Consider the following 21,679-nt stretch of genomic DNA (forward strand, 5'->3'; position numbering starts at 1 on the left):
GGAGGTTCACCTTCCCAAGTCTCATTACCAAATAACTTGGCATTCAGCTTCATGATAGCTCCTAGATATTGAGAAACTTGCTCTCCAGTTACATCTTCATCCTCTTCAGAGGAAGAATAGTCTTCAGAGCTCATGAATGGCAGAAGGAGGTTTAATGGAATCTCTATGGTCTCTATTTGAGCCTCAGATTCCCTTGGGTCCTCAATACGGAAATCCTTCTTGCTTGAGAGACGTCCCATGAAGTCTTCCTCATTGGAATTCACATCCTCTCCTTCCTCTCTAGGTTTGGCCATATTGATTATATCAATGGCCTTGCACTCTCTTTTTGGATTTTCTTCAGTATTGCTTGGGAGAGTACTAGGAAGAGTTTCAATGACTTTCTTACTCAGCTGGCCCACTTGTACCTCTAAATTTCTGATTGAAGACCTTGTCTCACTTATGAAACTTAAAGTGGCCTTAGACAAATCAGAGACTAAATTTGCTAAGTTAGAGGTGCTCTGTTCAGAATTCTCTGTCTGTTGCTGAGAAGATGATGGATAAGGCTTGATATTGCTGAGCCTGTTTCTTCCACCATTATTAAAGCCTTGTTGAGGCTTTTGTTGATCCTTCCATGAGAAATTTGGATTATTTCTCCATGAAGAATTATAGGAGTTTCCATAAGGTTCACCCATGTAATTTACCTCTGCCATTGCAGGGTTTCAGGATCATAAGCTTCTTCTTCAGAAGATGCCTCTTTAGTACTGTTGGATGCATTTTGCCATCCATTCAATCTTTGAGAAATCATGTTGACTTGCTGAGTCAATATTTTGTTCTGAGCCAATATGGCATTCAGAGCATCAATTTCAAGAACTCCCTTCCTCTGAGGCGTCCCATTATTCACGGAATTCCTCTCAGAAGTGTACATGAATTGGTTATTTGCAACCATTTCAATAAGTTCCTGAGCTTTTGCAGGCGTTTTCTTTAGGTGAATGGTTCCACCTGCAGAATGATCCAGTGATATTTTAGAAAACTCAGACAGACCATAATAGAATATATCTATCATGGTCCACTCTAAAAACATGTCAGAAGGACACTTTTTGGTCATCTGCTTGTATCTTTCCCAAGCTTCATAGAGGGATTCACCATCTTTTTGCTTGAAGGTCTGAACATCCACTCTAAGCTTGCTCATCTTTTGAGGAGGAAAGAACTTAACCAAGAAGGCCATGACCAGCTTATCCCAAGAGTCCAGGCTATCCTTAGGTTGTGAGTCCAACCATGTTCTAGCTCTGTCTCTTACAGCAAAAGGGAAAAGTATGAGCCTGTAGACTTCAAGATCTACTCCATTATTCTTAACAGTCTCATAGATCTACAAGAACTCAGTTAAAAACTGGTAGGAATCTTCTGATAGAAGTCCATGAAACTTGCAGTTTTATTGCATTAGAGCAACTAGTTGAGGTTTCAGCACAAAATTGTTTGCTCCAATGGCAGGAATTGAGATGCTTCTTCCATCAAACTTGGAAGTAGGTGTAGTATAATCACCAAGCATCCTCCTTGCATTATTGTTGTTGGGTTCGGCTGCCATATCCTTTTCTTGTTCGAAAATTTCAGTAGGGTTGTCTCTGGATTGTTGTAATTTAGCTTCTCTTAGTTTCCTCTTCAGAGTCCTTTCAGGTTCAGGATCAACTTCAACAAGAATGCCTTTTTCCTTATTCCTGCTCATATGAGAAAGAAGAGAACAGAAAAGGAAGAGGAATCCTCTATGTCACAGTATAGAGATTCCTTTATGTTAGTAGAAGAAGAAAGGGAATAAGAGTGAAGAAGAATGAATAATCCAAACACAAGGGTGAGGATAGGGGCAGAGATTAGAGATGAAGAGAAGTGTTAGTAAATGAATAAATAAATAGAATAAGATGAGAGAGAAAAGTTTTCGAAAATAATTTTTGAAGAGGAGTTAATGATTTTCAAAAATTAAAGGGGAATTAAAATTAAAATTAAAATTTGAAACAATTAATTAATTAAAAAGAATTTTTGAAAAAGAGGGAGGTATTTTCGAAAATTAGAGAAAGAAAAGTAGTTAGGTGGTTTTGAAAAAGATAAGAAACAAATAAAAAGTCAATTAGTTAGTTGAAAAAGATTTGAAAATTAATTTTGAAAAGATAAGAAGATAAGGAGATATTTTGAAATCAAATTTTTGAAAAAGATAAAATTTAAAAAGATATGATAAAAAGATATGATTAAAAAGATATGGTTGGAAAAGATTTAATTTTTAAAATTAAAATTAATTACTTGACTAACAAGAAACTAAAAGATATGATTCTAGAATTTAAAGATTGAACCTTTCTTAACAAGAAAGTAACAAACTTCAAAATTTTTTTGAATCAATCACATTAATTGTTAATAAAGTTTTCGAAAATTATGAATTAAAGATAAGAAAAAGATTTTAAAATTCAAATTAAAAATTTTCAAAAAAATAGTAAGAAAAATGAAAAAGATTTGATTTTTGAAAAGGTTTTGAAAAGATAAGATTTTTAAAATTGAAAATTTGACCTGATTTACAAGAAATAACTAATTTTAAAAAATTTTGACTAAGTCAACTCAAATTTTCGAAATTTTGAGAGAATTAAGGAAAATATATTTTTTTTGAATTTTGAATTTTTAATGATGAGAGAGAAAAACACAAATATGACCCAAAACATGAAAATTTTGGATCAAAACCAATTATGCATGCAAGAACACTATGAATGTCAAGATGAATATCAAGAACATATTTTTTGAAAATTTTTGATGCAAAGAAAACATGCAAGACACCAAACTTAGAAATCTTTAATGCTTAGTCACTTTGAATGCAAAAATACACATGAAAAACAATAAAAGACACAAAACAAGAAAACATCAAGATCAAAAAAGAAGACTTACCAAGAACAACTTGAAGATCATGAAGAACACTATGAATGCATGAATTTTCGAAAAATGCAAGAACAAGATGAATATGCAATTGACACCAAACTTAAAACATGACACAAGACTCAAACAAGAATCACAAAATATTTTTGATTTTATGATTTTATTAATTTTTTTGGATTTTTTTATATTTTTTCGAAAAACATATAGGAAAAAGAAAGTAATGAATCCAAAGTCCTCAATCAAAATCCTATGAATTAGACATGGCTTAATAGCCAGCCAAGCTAAATCATGTTATATGAAACTCTAGAATTCATTCTTGAAGACTCTGAAAATTTTCGAAAATAGGTGATAAATTTTTGAAAGATTTTTGAAAAAATTTTTTTGAAAATAAAACAAAAAGAAAATTACCTAATCTGAGCAACAAGATGAACCGTCAGTTGTCCAAACTCGAATAATCCCCGGCAACGGCGCCAAAAACTTGGTGCACGAAATTGTGATCTCTAAAAATGCCATTCAACTTGGTATGCGTGTTTATAACTCAGCACTTTCTTCACAACCTCGCACAACTAACCAGCAAGTGCACTGGGTCGTCCAAGTAATAAACCTTACGTGAGTAAGGGTCGATCCCACGGAGATTGTTGGTATGAAACAAGCTATGGTCATCTTGTAACTCTCAGTCAGGCGGATAATAAATGGTTATAGAGTTTTCGAATAATAATAATAATAAATAAATAGAAAATAAAGATAGAAATACTTATGTAGATCATCGATGGGAATTTCAGATAGGCGTATGAAGATGTTGTGCTCCTTCTGAATCTCTGCTTTCCTACTTCCTTCATCCAATCCTTCTTACTCCTTTTCATGGTAAGTTGTATGTAGGGCATCACCATTGTCAATGGCTACATCCCATCCTCTCAGTGAAAAAGGTCCAAATGCTCTGTGACGGCACAGCTAATCATCCGTCGGTTCTCGATCATGTCGGAGTAGAATCCCTTGATTCTTTTGCGTTTGTCATCACGCCCAACAATCGCGAGTTTGAAGCTCGTCATAGTCATTCAATCCCGGAATCCTACTCGGAATACCACAGACAAGGTTTAGACTTTCCGAATTCTCATGAATGCCGCCATCAATTCTAGCTTATACCACGAAGACTCTGATCTCACGGAATGGAAGGCTCGGTTGTCAGGCGAGGGCAACCATGCGTCGTGCATCAGGAATCCAAGAGATACACACTCTAGCTTTCGCTTATAGAACGGAAGTGGTTGTCAGGCACGCGTTCATAGGGACGGATAATGATGAGTGTCACGGATCATCACATCCATCAGGTTGAAGTACGAGTAGTATCTTAGAATAGAAATAAGATTGAATTTGAATAAAAGATAGTAGTAATTGCATTAAAACTTCGAGGTACAGCAGAGCTCCACACCCTTAATCTATGGTGTGTAGAAACTCCACCGTTGAAAATACATAAGTGATGAAGGTTCAGGCATGGCCGAATGGCCAGCCCCCAAAACGTGATCACAGGATCAAAAATACAATCCAGGATCCAGGATCCAGAATGTCCAATAATAAAATGTCCTATTTATACTAGACTAGCTACTAGGGTTTACAGAAGTAAGTAATTGATGCAGAAATCCACTTCCGGGGCCTACTTGATGTGTGCTTGGGCTGAGCTCGAGCTTTACACGTGCAGAGGCTTCTTTTGGAGTTGAACGCCGAGTTGTAACGTGTTTTGGTGTTCAACTCTGGTTCGTGACGTGTTTCTGGCGTTTGACTCCAGAATGCAGCACGGAACTGGCGTTGAGCGCCAATTTACGTCATCTAATCACAAATAAAGTATGAACTAGTATATATTGATGGAAAGCTCTGGATGTCTACTTTCCAACGCCATTAAGAGCGAACCATTTGGAGTTCTGTAGCTCCAGAAAATCCATTTCGAGTGCAGGAAGGTCAGAATCCAACAGCATCAGCAGTCCTTTGTTAGCCTTCTATCAGAGTTTTGCTCAGGTCCCTCAATTTCAGCCAGAAATTACCTGAAATCTCAGAAAAACACACAAACTCATAATAAAGTCCAGAAATGTGAATTTAGCATAAAAACTAATGAAAACATCCCAAAAAGTAACTATATCCTATTAAAAACTACCTAAAGACAATGCCAAAAAGCGTATAAATTATCCGCTCATCATATTTGCAGAAGCTGTTACTCAACATCGATACGTAAGTTATAGTGAAATAACAACATTAGCATTGTGTGGTGATATATATTATTTTTGTTTTTTATAGGCTATTGTAAGATTGTGCATGAATTTAATGTGCAGTATGCAAGATTACATGATCATGGTGAAGCTTACATTCAATGGCTTAATCGAATCCCACAACAACAATATGCTTTGGCGTTTGAAAATGGATATCACTGGAGTTATATGACCACAAACTTAGTAGAGTGTATCAATGAAATATTAAATGGGCGTGCAATCTTCCTATCACATCACAAACTCAGTAAAAAATTAACCACACAAACACGATTCAATTATCCAAAAACACACATCCAAATCATTTTTAAAAATCATAAAAAGTAATCAATGTGAGTTAGATAACAACAAAAGGACTATAACTATCTTGCATGAACTAACACACCAAATACAAGTCAATGATATCAAATGCACCTCATTCTAACTCAAAATATCCCGAAATTAGTTCATGGTGATGACACACAAGCTCAGTACAATCAGTTACACAAACAAGATTCAATAATAAAAAAAACACATTCTAATCAATTTTAAATCTAGAAAAATGACCAATATGAGTTAGATAACACCAGAAGGAATACAAGTATCTTACATGAATTAATTATACCAAATACAAGTCAATAATATCAACTATGGGTAGTAATAGGTAGGGTAGGATAGGGTAGGGTAGGGTAGGATAGGGTTTGAATCTAACCCTAACCTTACCCACGGGTTGAGAAATCCCCAATCCTAACCCTACTCGCACTCAACCCACGGGTATCTGACCCTACCTACAGGTTGACAAAAAGAAACATCATTATTATGTAATCGAAACAGCATACAAATTAAAAATTTAATTCAAACATTCAAGTAACATAAATTATCCCATGTAACACCCCAACTTTCCTAAGCTTTACCTCTAGCCGTAAGGCAAAGGTTAATCAGAGGTTACGACAATTCTAAGTCTTATACATATTTATATATAGAAAGAAATAATATAATCTAGAAGCCTAATGAAGGAGTGAGCTCAAAAACAGTATTTCAGAAGCGCGAAACGTTCACATGAAACTAACGCACGAGATACAAGATATAGGTGCAAGAGAATAGAACAATTGTATAAATATAGTAATATAAACATAGGAAACTAGCCACAGCTTGCGGAGTTTAAGCCGACTAGTTACAAATAGAGAGATACAGAGTTTTAGAATCAAAACTGCTTATACACCTATCTCTCAAGTAAGCCTCTAAGGCCATAAAGATAAATATACAAAAGATGAGAGAATACTATGAAGAAAGCAAAACAGAAATAAACAAGGAACAAAACATACTCCGCTCTGTCACCATATCTGCAATCTCACCGAAGTAGATTACGACCTGCATCTGAAAAATAACAACAAAGTATGGAATGAGAACCGGAAGTTCTCAGTATGGTAATAGTGCCCAATGATGTAAGATGTAAGGCCCTGGGACGCCGAAGGCAATCCTAGAACTTCACATCACATACTGATATTTAAGCTTAACAATATAAACAAATAAAGAACTTAAACCATAAATCGGGTTATCTAACTTAGGGGACTTCTAACTAATACTAATCACACCGCTGTATCCCACAGCCTTCGCCAACCTAACCTCCGTGCGATCCCATCGCCACCGCCTACCTAACCTCCTAAGCACCAGTCAAACACAATTAATGCAAGCAAATAAAACACAGATAATATTCATATACAGCAAATAGTTTAGGAAGCAATTAGGCATGTTATACAATTAGGCAAACTCAAGTAAGCAAAACAAACAAGCATATAAAAGATGCGTATGATGAATGTCTATCCTATTTGGCTCGTGATATCACTTGTCAGTCTATAAATGCCAACCCGACACATCTTTTCGGATGTAGCTTTTCTGCCGCACCCACGGATATAGTGCCGGGCACACTCTACTGACTCACGGATATGGTGTCGGGCACACCCTATTCACCCATGGATATAGTGTCTGGCATACTCTTGCAGCAGAAAAGATTATCAATCATAATTCAATCCCAGGGACATAATACCCTGCACACAATCATACTTAACCCAAGGATATAGTACCTGACACACTCTCAACATCCATCAAGATCATCATTTCTCTTCGAGTCCTCGACTCGTCACAACCATCATCAATTCATGATTCTCCATTCCGAATCCCTCAATTCATCACTTTCTCAATTCGTCGTCCGTAATCATCAAGTTCACTACTCTTCCTTCTCTCTCAACCAAACTCTTCCTCAATACACTAGAAACCTAAGTCTCCGTTCGCTAAACTTTCAATTAAAAACCCAATTAAACTCTCCTAAGATCTTCTCCCATGTTTCAATGCTCAAAGATAAGCCCAAGAGTCTTAAAGTGGTGTTATAGGAGCTTATAACCTTGTCGGAAAAGTGAAATAGTTGAAAACAAAGTTTAAAATTATGAAACAGGGCGTGTGCATGCGCACAGGGTGGGCATGCGCACAGGGTGTGCATGCGCACAGGGTGTGCATGCGCACAGGGTGTGCATGCGCACGCCCAGGAATATTTTGAAAGTGGGAGTACGCATAGGGGTGTGCGTATGTACAGGTACTAAAAATTTACAAGCCTGTTTACTCGCACAAGCTGTGCGAGTGCCCCCAACAGACCACCCTTCCCAACTTGTGCGTGCGCACAGGGCTGTGCATCTGCACAGGTCGCAATTTTTCATTGATGTGTGCGCGCACAACCTATGCTAGCGCTGCTACTAGAGCCCTTTTCCCCTGCTTATGCATACGCATAGGTCTGTGCATTTGCACAGGAAAACATTTTCACAGGGAATTTTAACTACTTTAAAATTTTTATTTGTTGAGCTACATTGTATTCTTATTTTGAATTGTATTGATTCTTTTAAAATTATATTAATAAAGTTTAAATTATATTTTTTTAAATTATAAAAGTGAATCGGTTGGAGGGGGAGGAGATTTTGCAATACTAATTTGAAAGTGTACACATTGCGAGCAAGTAATAAATTATCAAATTTAAAGGTGGTTATAATTCCACTTTAATTCTTGGTGCAAACGGTTGGGAATAGTAAATTATCTTTTTAAAATTGGAATAACACTAAATCATTTTAAATTCGATATATAACTATCATTTAAAATAGTTATATAATCATCGTTTTTTATTCCAAGTTCAAATCCATTTTTAACAATTATTTAAAATAAATTTTACTAGATTAAAAAATAAAATTAGACTGATATATCATAATAAATTATATTAATTTTATTTTTTAAATTGATCCAAATTATATTATAAAAACTTATTTTTTCTCATTGACACTATATATATTTCGTTTATAGATAGATATACATATATCTTGTTTATACTATAAAGGAATTTTTTTTATAAATTCTTCATATCTCATTTCACTACAAGAAAAAGTTTAATTATCGACGCAAAAAATCGATGGTCGAATTTGTCGTCGATATTTTTTGATGGCTTGTCGTCGATAAAATAAGAAAGAAATTATTAGAAATAAAATATTAAAATCAACGACAATGTCGTCTATTATTTTGACAACCTTCTAACATTTTAATATTATCATCATATTGTCGGCGAAATATTGGGTGAAAATTTTTAATAATTATAATATCGACAGCTTTTATCATCGATAAATTTATACAATGAAGATCTCTTTCCAAAACTAAATGAATGGTGTATATTTATTATATAAAGTAGACAGCTAAAGTGTTGATTTTTGGTTTAACCAAAATTGACAAAACTACCATCGATTTTTATCAACAAAAAATACACCCGCGTTTGCTTCCTGCGTCCCTCGTTTAACTCAATTTCCCAAAAATTAACCCCCAAACCTTCAGAGAACCAGATTTCAGAGGGAGGCTTCTTCTTCTTCTTTTTCAGTGCCTGAGAGCAGAGACCAGACGGAGTCATGGTCATGGAGAGAGGCAGAGAGCTACCGGAGAGCAGAGCTGCTGTTGCTTCTCCTCCTCCTCCTCCTCCTCCTTCTCTGTCACCGCCGCCGAGTGGTGTGGAATTTATAACCACAAACTAACCGGCAAGTGCACCGGGTCGTACCAAGTAGTACCTCAAGTGAATGAGGGTCGATGCCACGACGATTGATGGACTAAGCAACAATTGTTAAGTGATTTACTTAGTTAGACAAACAGAAAATGGTATTTAAGAGTTCAAATGCATTAATAGTAAATTCAGAATATTAGAAAAGCAAGCAGTAAACAAGTTGTGAACAATATATAGAGAAACAGTTAAGGCTTCAGAGTTATCTATTTTCCGGATTGATTTTTCATACTAACTATTTTAATCATGTAAGATTTAATTCATGGCAAACTATATATGACTAAACCCTAATTCCTTAGACCTTTTTAGTCTCCTCTAAAATTCATCAACTGCCAATTCCTTGGTCACTTAATTCCAATTAGAGGGTGAAGTTCAATTCTGGTTTATATGCCACAAAAACCCTAATTAGCCAAATATAAGAGTATTATATATCATGTATCCTGTTAAGTCCAGATAATTAGAAGTTTAGGAGAAATTGTTTTCAAACTGTTGTTCAAGTAAAGAGTTTTTCCATGTTATACAAGAACTCAATTAGAACAAGGGTCATACTTCCGTTCTACCCAAATTCATAAGATAAAGAACGAAATAAGTTTAAAAATAATGTAAATTATAATTTCTTAAACTAAATAATATCTTTTCCTATTTTAAAAATAAGTTTAAAGCTTAATCAGAATAAATAATGATCTTCGCAAGCCTTCAAGTGGAGCGTGGGGACCATGTGATTCATTCAGGTCCACGCTAAACTTAGAAGGAGCCAAGTTCAACATGGAAGAGGCAGAGGCTTCTTTATTGGTTTTCCTTGAGTCCACGCTGAACTTGGATTAACCTAAGTTCAGCGTGGGGCGATGCATGATTCTTCCCTTGGAGTGTTGGGCTGGCGCTGAACTTGGAAAGAGCCAAGTTCAGCGTGGAAGAGGCAGTGCGAAATGGAAGAAAAGCGTATACTATTATATATCATTGGAAAGCTCTGAAAGTTAGCTTTTCAATGCTGCTAAAATCACATCAATTGGACCTCTGTAGCTCAAGTTATTTATGTTTGATTGCAAGGAGGTCGGGGTTGATAGCATCACGCTTTCTTCCTTTTATGCTATAAAACTCCGTCAAATCCATCCGAATGCTACCTGAAATAAACGGAATGGACACAACTCAAAGTAGCATCCATAGTGGCTAAAAGATGTTTAAATGTTGATTAAACTCAACAATTTGAATGCAAATTCACTAGAAAAAGATAGAGAAGATGCTCACGCATCACAACACCAAACTTGAATTGTTGTTTGTCCTCAAGAAACCAACACTAAAATAGGCCTAGGATGTGAATTTGCATGAGAGTGAGAGTTTGATTAAGCTCATGTCTCTTCTTGAAGTGGGATTTACAATTGCAATCCTGAATAGGTTTGGCATCTCACTATCCTTTGAATCAGAAGAATGTTACTGTCATCTGGAATTAGAATCCGAATAATATTATGAATTCTCTAGTCTTTTATACTTCAGTTTAATCCTTGAACACAACAAATCTCCTTTTGGTACTTTGCACCTTGAGCCTAGCCGTAACTTTGAATATTTTGTCTCAAGGGTTACTTGATACAAAAACACCACAAGCACTTAACTGGGTCCCAGATAGTGGTGCTCAAAGCCTTGGGCATACTCTTCTAAATGCATTTGGCCTCGACTCTAAATATTTTGTCTCAAGGATTACTTGACACAAGAACACCACAAGCATATAACTAAGGAAACAACTATTTGAGCTTTTAATCATGTCTGACTTTCTTAGTCATTGATGCTCAGAGCCTTGGACCTTGCTTTTATTTTTCTTTTGCTGTTTTTTTTTTTTTGCTTCAAGGATTAAGCTTGGACTAATTTCAGAGAAGTCATAATAGTTCTCTAAATTCTTGTTCCTTATACATCAACATCCTTTGATTCAAATTCAGATATGCACTGTTCATGTCATGCATTCCGAATTATAGAAAATACCACCACATTTAAGTAAATAAGACTATTCTTCAATATAAACTCAATCTCTCATACAATTCATCTTTTTTTCTTTTTGATTTCAAGCTCAGTGAGTAATACATGAAACATCCCTTCAGACTAAAAATCAAGTACAAAATAAACAGTAAATGAAACTAGAACCTATGAATTGAAATAAAAACTGATCATGCAATAACAAAAATAGCAGAAAATAGGAATATAGCATAATAAGAACGGGAGAAAATATAGAATGAAAAGAGCTCAACCACCTCAGTTATTGATGCGTGAGCAACTTTCCTATCTTTTCCTAGTGAATTTGCATCTAATTTGTTGAGTTTAATAAAGCATTAATGATCTTTTAGCAATATGGATGCTACTTTGAGTCTTTTGCAATTTTGTTTATTTTAGGTAGCATTCGGCTGGATTTGATGGAGTTTCTGCAGCACAAGAACAAAAGGAGATGGCAGCGAGGAGCGACGCGTACGCGTGACTGACGCGTGCGCGTGATTTGGAGCTTTCCATGGCGACATGTGCCCGTGACTGATGCGTATGCGTGATTTGAAGATTTGCTCAGCGATGCGTATGCGTGACCTACGCGTCAGCGTGACTTGCGAAAAAAGACCATCAACGCTTACGCGTGACATGCGCCACGTGCAAAAAATGCAGAAAAATGCTGGGGGCGATTTCTGGGCTGTTTTGACCCAGTTTTCAGCTTAGAAAACACAGATTATAAGCTGCAGAATGGACAAAACATGTGATCCTCACCCATCAACTGAAGACCTGCTGATTATTCTGATTTAAATTCAAATCTTATTTTTAGAAAAAGATATTATTTTTAAATTTAGATAATTAGATTTTAAATTTATTAGGATTAGTTATAAAAAGGAATTCCATTAGTTAATTTGAGGCCATTAGATTGGAACTCTGTACATTTTAGGAGAATCCTATTTTTCTTTGAACCATGAGCAACTAATCCTCCATTGTTAAGGTTAGGAGCTCTGTCTATTTGTATGGATTGATTTTATTATTTTTTCTATTTTAATTCATGTGTGGATTTATAATTTAAGAATTCTTTTCGCTCTTTATCTTATGAATTTGTGTGGAACGGAAGTATGACCCTCTTTCTATTTGAGTTCTTGTAAAACTTGGAAAAGCTCTTTACTTGAACAACATCTTGAAAACATATTCTCCTAAATTTTAATTATCATGATTTAACGAGATACGTGACATATAATCCTTTAATTTTTGGGTAATTAGAATTTTTGTGGCATATAAACTGGAATTTGAACTTCACCCTCTAATTGGAATTAATTGACCAAGGCATTGGCAGTCGATGAATTTTAGAGGAGACTAGAAAGGTCTAAGGAATTAGGGTCTAGTCACATATAGTTTGCCATGAATTAAATCCTACATGATTAAAATAGTTAGTAAGAAAAGTTAATCCGGAAAAATAAATAACTCTGAAGCCTTAACTGTTTCTCTAATATTTTATTTTCAATTTATTTACTTGCGTGTCTGCCTTCTGATGTTTTCAACTTAAACCTCTTCTGCTTACCTAAGTAAGCTAATCACTCAATTATTATTACTTGATCCATCAATCCTCATGGGATCGACCCTCACTCACCTGAGGTATTACTTGGTACGACCCAGTGCACTTGCTGGTTAGTCTGTGGTTGTAGAATTTCCGCACCAAGTTTTTGGCGTCGTTGCCGGGGATTGATAGTGATTAACAACTATTAGTTATTTGATTGCTTAGATTAGGTGTTTTATTTTTATTTTTCATATTTTTTATTTAAAATTTGTTTTAAATATTTTCGAAAAAAAAAGAAGAAAAAATTATTTTAAAATTTTTAATAGCACTAATAATTTTAGTAATTTCTTAAACTAAGTTTGGTGTTTCCTAGTTCAGGTTACCTCACTGGAAATTCTCTGCACTCTAACGTAGAGAGTTCCATATTTTCTTGTCTTCTGTTTGTTTATGCGCAGGAACAGAGACAAAGAACATCTCTTAGACTTTGATCCTAAACCTGAAAGGACTCTCAGGCGACGGTTACCACAAGCAAGACTTTACAAGGCTGCAGAATCTATTATGGATCCTAATGATGCTGCTAATGCCAATGTGGCAAATCCGAATGGGAATGAGCAACAAAGAAGAGTACTTGGCTCTTACTCTGCTCCTACTGCAGATCTGTATGGAAAAAGCATTGTGGTGTCTCCTATAGCTGCGAACAACTTTGAGTTGAAGCCACAACTGGTCACCCTGGTGCAACAAAACTGCCAGTATCATGGTCTTCCCCACAAAGACCCAAATCAATTTATTTCTAATTTTTTGCAAATCTGTGAGACTGTGAAGACAAATGGAGTAAACCCAGAGGTGTACAAACTCATGCTCTTCCCGTTTACTTTAAGGGATGGAGCAAAGATATGGCTAGATTCTCAACCCAAGGAGAGTTTGGATACTTGGAACAAGGTGGTTACTGAGTTTCTCACTAAATTTTTTCCACCAAAGAAGCTGACTAAGCATAGGGTGGAGGTTCAGACCTTCAGACAGAAGGATGGTGAAACTTTGTATGAAGCTTGGGAGAGATACAAGCTACTGACTAGGCAATGCCCTCCGGACATGTTCTCCAAATAGACTCAACTAGATATCTTTTATGAAGGCTTGGGTGAAATGTCCAGGATGTGCTTAGACAATTCTGCAGGAGGTTCATTGCACAAGAAGAAGACACTAGAGGAGACTATTGAGCTTATTGAATTGGTTGCTAGCAACCAATATTTATACTCATCTAACAGGAATCCTGTGAACTCTGAGGCTCCTCAGAAGAAGGGTGTCATGGAAGTAGAAGCTCTTAATGCTATTCTTGCTTAGAACAAGCTTATGTCTCAGCAAATAAGTCTACTTACTCAACACATGAGTGGCATGCAAGTCTCAGCTATCAACACCCAAAATCCACCTCAAGAGGTCTCTATGACATGGCGAGAAATTTAGTACAAAATGATAACTATGATTATGCTCAATCCTCTTTCGAACAGGTCAATTACATGGGGAGTAGTCCTAGAAATCCAAATAATGACCCCTATTCTCAGACATACAATCAAGGATGGAGAAATCACCCAAATTTTGGGTGGAGAGACCAACCTCAGAGACCTCAGAATTTCAAAAATAATTCTCAAGGCGGCTTCCAACAGAACAATTATAATAACCGCCAATCTCATTTATGCCTCTCTATGCTAAATTTATGAAAGACCTGTTGACCCACAAGAGGAATTGGAAGGAACAAGAAACAGTGGTGTTAACCAAGGAATGCAGTGCCATTATTCAACACAACCTTCTTGAGAAGATGCCAGACCTAGGGAGCTTTGTAATTCCTTGCACCATTGGAGATGTCACCATTCAGAGAGCTTTATGTGACCTTGGAGCTAGCATCAATCTAATGCCACTTTCAGTAATGAAAAAACTTCAAATTGAGGAGGTAAAACCCACTCATATTTCTCTTCAACTTGCTGATCTTTCTATTAAATTACCTGTGGGTGTTGTTGAGGATTTACTTATTAAAGTAGGACCATTCATCTTTCCTGTTAATTTTGTTATATTAGACATGAAAAAGGAGGTAAAATCCTCTATTATACTTGGTAGACCCTTTTTAGCTACAGGTAGAGCTCTGATTGATGTACAAAATGGTGAATTGACCCTGAGGGTCAATGAAGAATATGTGGTCCTTCATGTTTTTGAAGCTCTCAAGCACCCTAATGATTCTGAAGGATGCATGAAAATAGATGTTATTGAACCACTTGTTCAAGAGGTACTAAAAGCTGAGGTGCTCGATGACATTCTGGATCCTATCTTTGAGTATGAATTAGTTAAAATTGATAATTCACCACCCCAGAAGGCTATGGTTCACACGCCTAAAGCAGAGGAGGAAGCCCCCAAGCTTGAGCTCAAATACTTACCTCCTTCTCTGAAATATGTGTTCTTGGTTGAGAATGGCTCATATCCAGTGATTATTTGCTCTTCCCTGAAGCCTGAAGAGGAAGAGGCACTTATTTCAGTGCTCAAGAGCCATAAAAAAGCTCTTAGGTGGACCATTAGTGACTTGAAAGGGATTAGTCCAACCAAGTGTATGCACAAGATCCTCCTTGAAGATGATGCTAAACCAGTTGTGCAACCACAAAGGAGACTCAATCCAACCACGAAAGAGGTGGTCCAAAAAGAGGTAATGAAACTATGGGAAGTAGAAATTATTTACCATATTTCTGACAGTCCTTGGGTAAGTTCTATGCAGGTAGTTCCCAAGAAAGAAGGGATGACAGTGATCAAGAATGAAAAGAATGAGCTTATTCCCACAAGAACGGTCACAGGATGGAGAATGTGTATAGACTACAGGAGGCTCAACACTGCTACAAGGAAGGATCATTAGGTAGTAGTCTACTTTTCTATGTTATTTTGATTTTTTACTTGTTTGATGAATGGTTTACTCCCCTTTGTTAAAATAGGACCAACAGACTTTTACAATTTCTATTTCAGCCTACATTAATTATCAATGCAAATTTACCTGTTATGTTTCTAGACTTTTTGAACTTCGATATAATTTGTAAACAGCTGGGGTATGTAGAATTTGAATGATTGAGTTTGATTTATCCCTTACAGCTAGATATAGTGGTTGGAATCCTATGTTGTTATCGTTTGGTGTGTTCTTGACATGAGATGGACCCATCAACATAAATAATTATATTTGCTAATTTGTGTTTGTAGGAAAGAATTGAAGAGATTGAACAACAGGATGAGTCATCTTTAGACCGACTCCTAGTCAACTCTTCGGTCCAAATTCACATGGGTCTGGCAACAGAGTCCAGCTAGAGGAGACTCAGAGGAAGCTGCTTGAACTGTAGATAGCGCTGGAAGGCGAGAAGTTAAAGAGGAAGGTGATGGAGGATGAAGCAGCAGCAGATAAAAAAAAGATGAAGGCGATGGAGAGTGCTCTGATTTATTTGTTTCAACGGTAGGGTGAGGAGCTACCACCAGACATCGCTGTAGGGATGAGTTTCGTGCAAGGATAGGGTGAAAAATAGAATATTAAGATTGGAGATATTTTACATTGAAGCAAACATTTTATTGAATTAGACTGAGCAACTCTTTGAAAGAGATTTCTTTTTGTTAGTATTTTGATGGATATATATATATTTCCTATTTTGCTTATATTTTAATTTTGTTTCTGTTACAAGTTTAGTTTCTAAGATTGAAAATATTTAATCTTAAATTAAAAAAAAAAGAATTATTAAAAATAATTCAATAATATTTTAAACCAATTATGCGTGCTTTTTTGAAAAACCCAAATTTTTATTTTTTTTAAATTTCTCGTAAATTAGCGGCTGTTTTAAACCGCCTCTGTTTTGGTTCAAGGATTAAAAAACTCATATATATATTGCGGCAGTTTGCAAGCCGCCAGTATCTCTGATAGAAACTATATTAACATTTGGACATATCGATAAAGACTGTGGCGGTTTAAAAACCGCTGGTAAATATGCGGCAAATCGTGTCAGTGGAATTTGGTGGCGGTTATGCCAGCGGTTGCCGGAAACTGCCGCCAAATCCCATCCCGGCGCCCATATCCATGGCGATCTGGTGAACCGCCGACATTTGATTTTGCGGCGGTCTAAAACCGCCGCTAATTCATAAAAAAACCGCCGCTAATTCCCGCCTCCCTTGTAGTGTTTACTAACGCTAATTCTTCCCAAGGGAGAGGATTAGGACTTGCAAATAAGAGTTAGCTCAATCACTTGATTTTCCTTTATTTAGTAAGGATTAACTAAGTGAAAATAACAATCTCTTGAAGCTACACTTGAGAAATTCCAACAATGATAGAACTTCCAATTAATCTACCCCCGGTCAAGACTTTTTATTTGATTATATAAATTCTCAACCACTTATCTCTCTGTTCTTCAACTCCTAAAAATCCTTGGAAAACCTCTGATCAATAAAATAGCACTCTTTTCTCAGCTCATTGGGAGACGACCTGGGATTCATACTCCCAGTATTTTATTTCTAATTTTTGTGATATAACTCTTTTAAATTGATACGCAGTATCTTCATTGGTTAAGAACTATACTTGCAATGTTATTTTCTCTATAAACTCTTGATTGGTGATTTTCCGTACATCAGACGCGTTCACTGTCGGATCCCGAAATTGAGAGAACTTTACCCCATATTAGGCAAGCTCGGAGAAGGTTAGCCTTCGGAGGTGGTGAAAGGGTTCCTACCAATTCACCAACCTTAACTGAGGTTGAATCGGAATCGTCATTCGAAGAAGGAACGATATACTCTTCCATCGATACTACTAATACCTCTTCTATTGATCTAGGTAGCAAAACTATGGCCACTCCAAGGAGAGTTACTCTTAAGGAAGTCGGTGCTCCGGACTTTGTTCTTCAACCACTTCAAGTGCGGCATCCGGAGTTAAATGCTAATTTTAAACTCAAGACCGCCTTGATTAATCTTCTACCCAAGTTTCATAGAATCTCTGCCCAAGATCCTATTAGACACCTTAGGGACTTCCAACGTGTATGTTCTACTACTAGGCAGGAAGGTTTCGATGAAGTTGCTATATGGTTGTATGCCTTTCCCTTTTCTCATGAAGGGCGTGCTAAAGAGTGGTTCTACACTTTGCCCAATGAGATTGTTAGCAATTGGGACTTGCTTAGAAGAAAATTCTTAGACAAATGTTTTCCTCTGGACTTGACGAATAGATTGAGGTAAGAGATTTCATGCATTGTCCAAGGCGAAATGGAAAGTCTATATGAGTATTGGGAATGGTTTCGAAGGCTTCTTGACTTATGCTCTCACTATATGATTGACACTCTAGTGTTGATTAACTATTTTTGCCGAGGAATGAAACCATAAGACAAGATCCTCTTGGATGCTTCAAGCAATGGTTTCTTGACAAAGTATAGGACGGCAAAGGAAGCATTGCAATTAATCACTGATTTGGCCGAGTCCACCCAACACACTAGACAAAGAAACAATCATCCAAAAGCTATCAATGAAGTTTCTTCTAGTGGTGAGACTACTGCCCTTACTCAAGCCTTGGGAGAGATGACTAGAATTCTAAAGCAATTCCAACTTAATCAACAACAATCTCCACCTCCTCCTCAACAACAAAGTCAACAATTGGTTCCCCAACGTGTGTGTGGGATTTGCTCTTGTTACTCTCATTACACGGATGAGTATCCAAACCTCCAAGAAGATAATACCTTAGCGGCTATCCACAATTTCTACAACCGGCCGAACCAAGGGTATCACCAACAAGGAAGCAACTATAACCAAGGGGGTAATTACACCCAAAGTTGGCAAGAGAATTCCAACCAAGGTTGGAGGGATAGCTATAATCAAGGAGGAAAGGATAATGGAGGGAACCAAAGATGGAACAACAACCATCAACAACAACGGTACCAACAAAACCAACTATACCAATAAAACCAACCATACCCTCAACAAAACCAAGGAAAACCATACCAAACCTACCAACCACCACACCAAAGGCAAGCACCCCAACCCAATCAACCATAAACCCCTCAAATCACCTATCCTCCCACCTATTCCAACCAAGATGAGACACTCCGTTCTATCCTTCAAGGACAAAAAAAAATTCAAACCACACTTGCTTCGGGTCTCACCGGTCTTACATCCACTCTCCAAGTCCTTTTAGCCCGCTTGGAACCACCCTTTACCTCCACTCCTCAAGCCTCAAGGTCTAGTGCCTTACCCTCTCAACCTTTACCCAGTCCCAAGGGTGGCATCAATGCCATCACCTTGAGGTATGGCACCAAATTGCAAAAGATGATTGAGCCAAGCCCAATAAAGATCACTCAAGATGAGGACGAGGTTGAGATAGAAGAGGTTAAAGAAGAGGATGAAGCCCAAGAGGTAGTTGAAGAGGTGATTGCTCAACCAAGGGGCAAAAAGTCTAAAGATGGGGATGTCTTGCAAGAAGCTACTCCAATACCATTTCCTACATTGGCAAGGAAAACCGAGAAGCAAGTTTAGTTAGACCCCAAAATGGTAGAGATGTTCAAGAAAGTTGAGGTAACCATTCCTCTCTTTGATGATATCTACCAAGTGCCTAAATATGCAAAGTTTCTAAAGAACTTATGTATGCACAAGGAGAGAATTTGTGAATTAGAAACTATACCATTGGGGAGCTTAATTTCCGCTTTAATGGATGGTGTACCGGAAAAGTATGGTGACCCCAGCCCTTGCCTAGTAACTTGCACCATAGATGGAGTCCAATTTGTTGATTGTATGTGTGATCTTGGTGCATGTGTGAGTATTATTCCCTTGGCCGTATATGAGGTTCTAAAGCTTCCGCCGTTGAAACGGTCAGCCGCCCAGTTTGTTTTGGCGGACAAAAGTATAATTTCCGTGGTTGGTATAGCGGAAGATGTCCTAGTGAGTATAAAGGGGTTGGTCTTTCCTATTGATTTCCACATTCTCAAGATGCTCCTTAGTGACTCCGGTAGGACATCGTCTATTTTGCTTGGGAGGCCATTCTTGAAGACCTCCCGGTCCAAATTAAATGCATTTTAGGGCACCTATTCGTTTGAGATCGATGAAAGAAAAGTGAGCTTTAATCTTGATGAAGCCATGAGACATCCACCGGAAGAGCACTCTATCTTCTGGTGTGATTTGATTGACAATGTTGTAGCCGAAGTCCATCAAGATGGCTTTGATGGAAAGAGTATGAATCAAGACCTATGTGTGGGGAGTTCTCATGTATGTGAAGAAGATGCCTTATCACCTCCAATGATACCGGAAGACAAAGTGCCGAGTCATGAACAAAATGCAGATTTGAAGCCACTCCCAACCCACCTAAAATATGCCTTTCTTGAGAAGGACCAAAAGTTCCCGGTAATAGTTGCAAGGGTGCTCACCTCCAACCAAGAAGAAAAGTTGCTTAATGTCTTAAGGAAGAACAAGAAGACCATTGGGTGGAGCTTGGCAGACTTGGTTGGCATTAGTCCCCAAGTATGTGAACACCGAATTTTCTTAGAAGAAGGAGCCAAACCCGTTAGGCAACCTCAAAGGCATCTAAATCCTACCATTTTAGAGGTTGTGAAGAAGGAGGTCACCCGGTTATTAGAAGAGAACATTATCTATCCAATTTTGGATAGCGAATGGGTGAGCCCCGTCCAAGTGGTTCCAAAGAAATCTGGTGTTACTACAATAAAAAATGAGCAAGGGGAGCTTATAGCCACAAGAGTCCAAAACTCATGGAGGGTGTGGATTGACTATCGGCGCCTCAACTTGTCCACTAGGAAGGATCACTTTCCGTTGCCCTTCATCGATCAAATGCTTGATCGCCTATGTGGTAAATATCACTATTGTTTCTAAGATGGATATTTCGATTATTTCCAAATTCACATTGCTCCCCAAGACCAAGAAAAAACAACATTCACATGTCCCTTCAGAACATATGCGTATAAGAGAATGCAATTTGGCTTGTGCAACGCACCGGCTACGTTCCAAAAGTGTATGATGAGTATATTTGCGGATCTTTTGGAACAATGCATGGAGGTATTCATGGACGATTTTAGTGTGTATGTGGACTCTTTTGATCTTTGCCTAGACAATCTTGCAAAAGTGTTAGAGAAGTATACTAAATCAAACCTTGTGTTAAATTTTGAGAAATGTCATTTCATGGTTAGACAAGGTATTGTTTTAGGGCACATTGTCTCTAAGGATGGGATTTTCGTTGATCCGGCAAAGATCAATGTTATTTCTAGTTTGCCTTACCCCTCCTCGGTGAGGGAAGTCCGTGCGTTTCTTGGACATGCAGGGTTTTACTGGCGATTTATTAAGGACTTTAGTAAGGTGGCATTACCTCTCTCTCGATTGTTGGAAAAGGATGTTGATTTTGATTTAAGTGAAGAATTCATGGAGGCCTTTGATAAGCTCAAAATTGCTTTGACCCAAGCTCCCATAGTGCATGGACCGGATTGGACTAGACCATTCGAGATCATGTGTGACGCCTCAAACTATGCGGTGGGAGCGGCGCTAGGTCAGTGTGAGGGTAAAATTCCTTATGTCATTGCCTATGCCTCTAAAACTTTAAATGGAGCGCAATCCAATTATACTACCACCGAGAAAGAATTGTTAGCTATTGTCTTTGCCTTGCAAATTCCGGGCTTACTTACTTGGTTCTAAGGTGGTAGTATACTTGGATCATGAGACATTGAAATATTTGTTGGTCAAAAAGGAATACAAACCAAGGTTGATAAGATGGGTGTTGCTATTGCAAGAATTTGACCTTGAAATCAAAGATAGGAGTGGTTCGCAAAACTTAGTGGCGGACCACTTAAGTTGCCTTGAGCACACAAAGGGCGATGCCACTTGATAAACCATTATTTTATGATTTATATTGTGTTTAATTGAGTGGTTTTATCAAGTCTTTCACCCACTTATTCATATAATTAGCATGATTTTACAATTCCTTCCCAAAATCGTTCTAGGATTGAAAACTTGCTT

At 37.3% G+C, this 21,679-nt stretch overlaps 2 non-coding genes across 2 annotated transcripts; one reads left to right on the forward strand and one right to left on the reverse strand.

Annotated features, from left to right (window-relative positions):
* Window positions 1-1,058: 1,058 nt before the first annotated feature.
* Window positions 1,059-1,162, forward strand: LOC127745874 (small nucleolar RNA R71). The gene has a single exon (XR_008007498.1). It is a non-coding gene; the product is annotated as a small nucleolar RNA R71 (small nucleolar RNA).
* A 12,517-nt stretch (window positions 1,163-13,679) lies between these two features.
* LOC127745878 (small nucleolar RNA R71) lies at window positions 13,680-13,785 on the reverse strand. The gene has a single exon (XR_008007502.1). It is a non-coding gene; the product is annotated as a small nucleolar RNA R71 (small nucleolar RNA).
* Window positions 13,786-21,679: the final 7,894 nt, after the last annotated feature.

The sequence above is a fragment of the Arachis duranensis genome, chromosome 3 (assembly GCF_000817695.3).
Source record: "Arachis duranensis cultivar V14167 chromosome 3, aradu.V14167.gnm2.J7QH, whole genome shotgun sequence".
Taxonomy (NCBI): domain Eukaryota; kingdom Viridiplantae; phylum Streptophyta; class Magnoliopsida; order Fabales; family Fabaceae; genus Arachis; species Arachis duranensis.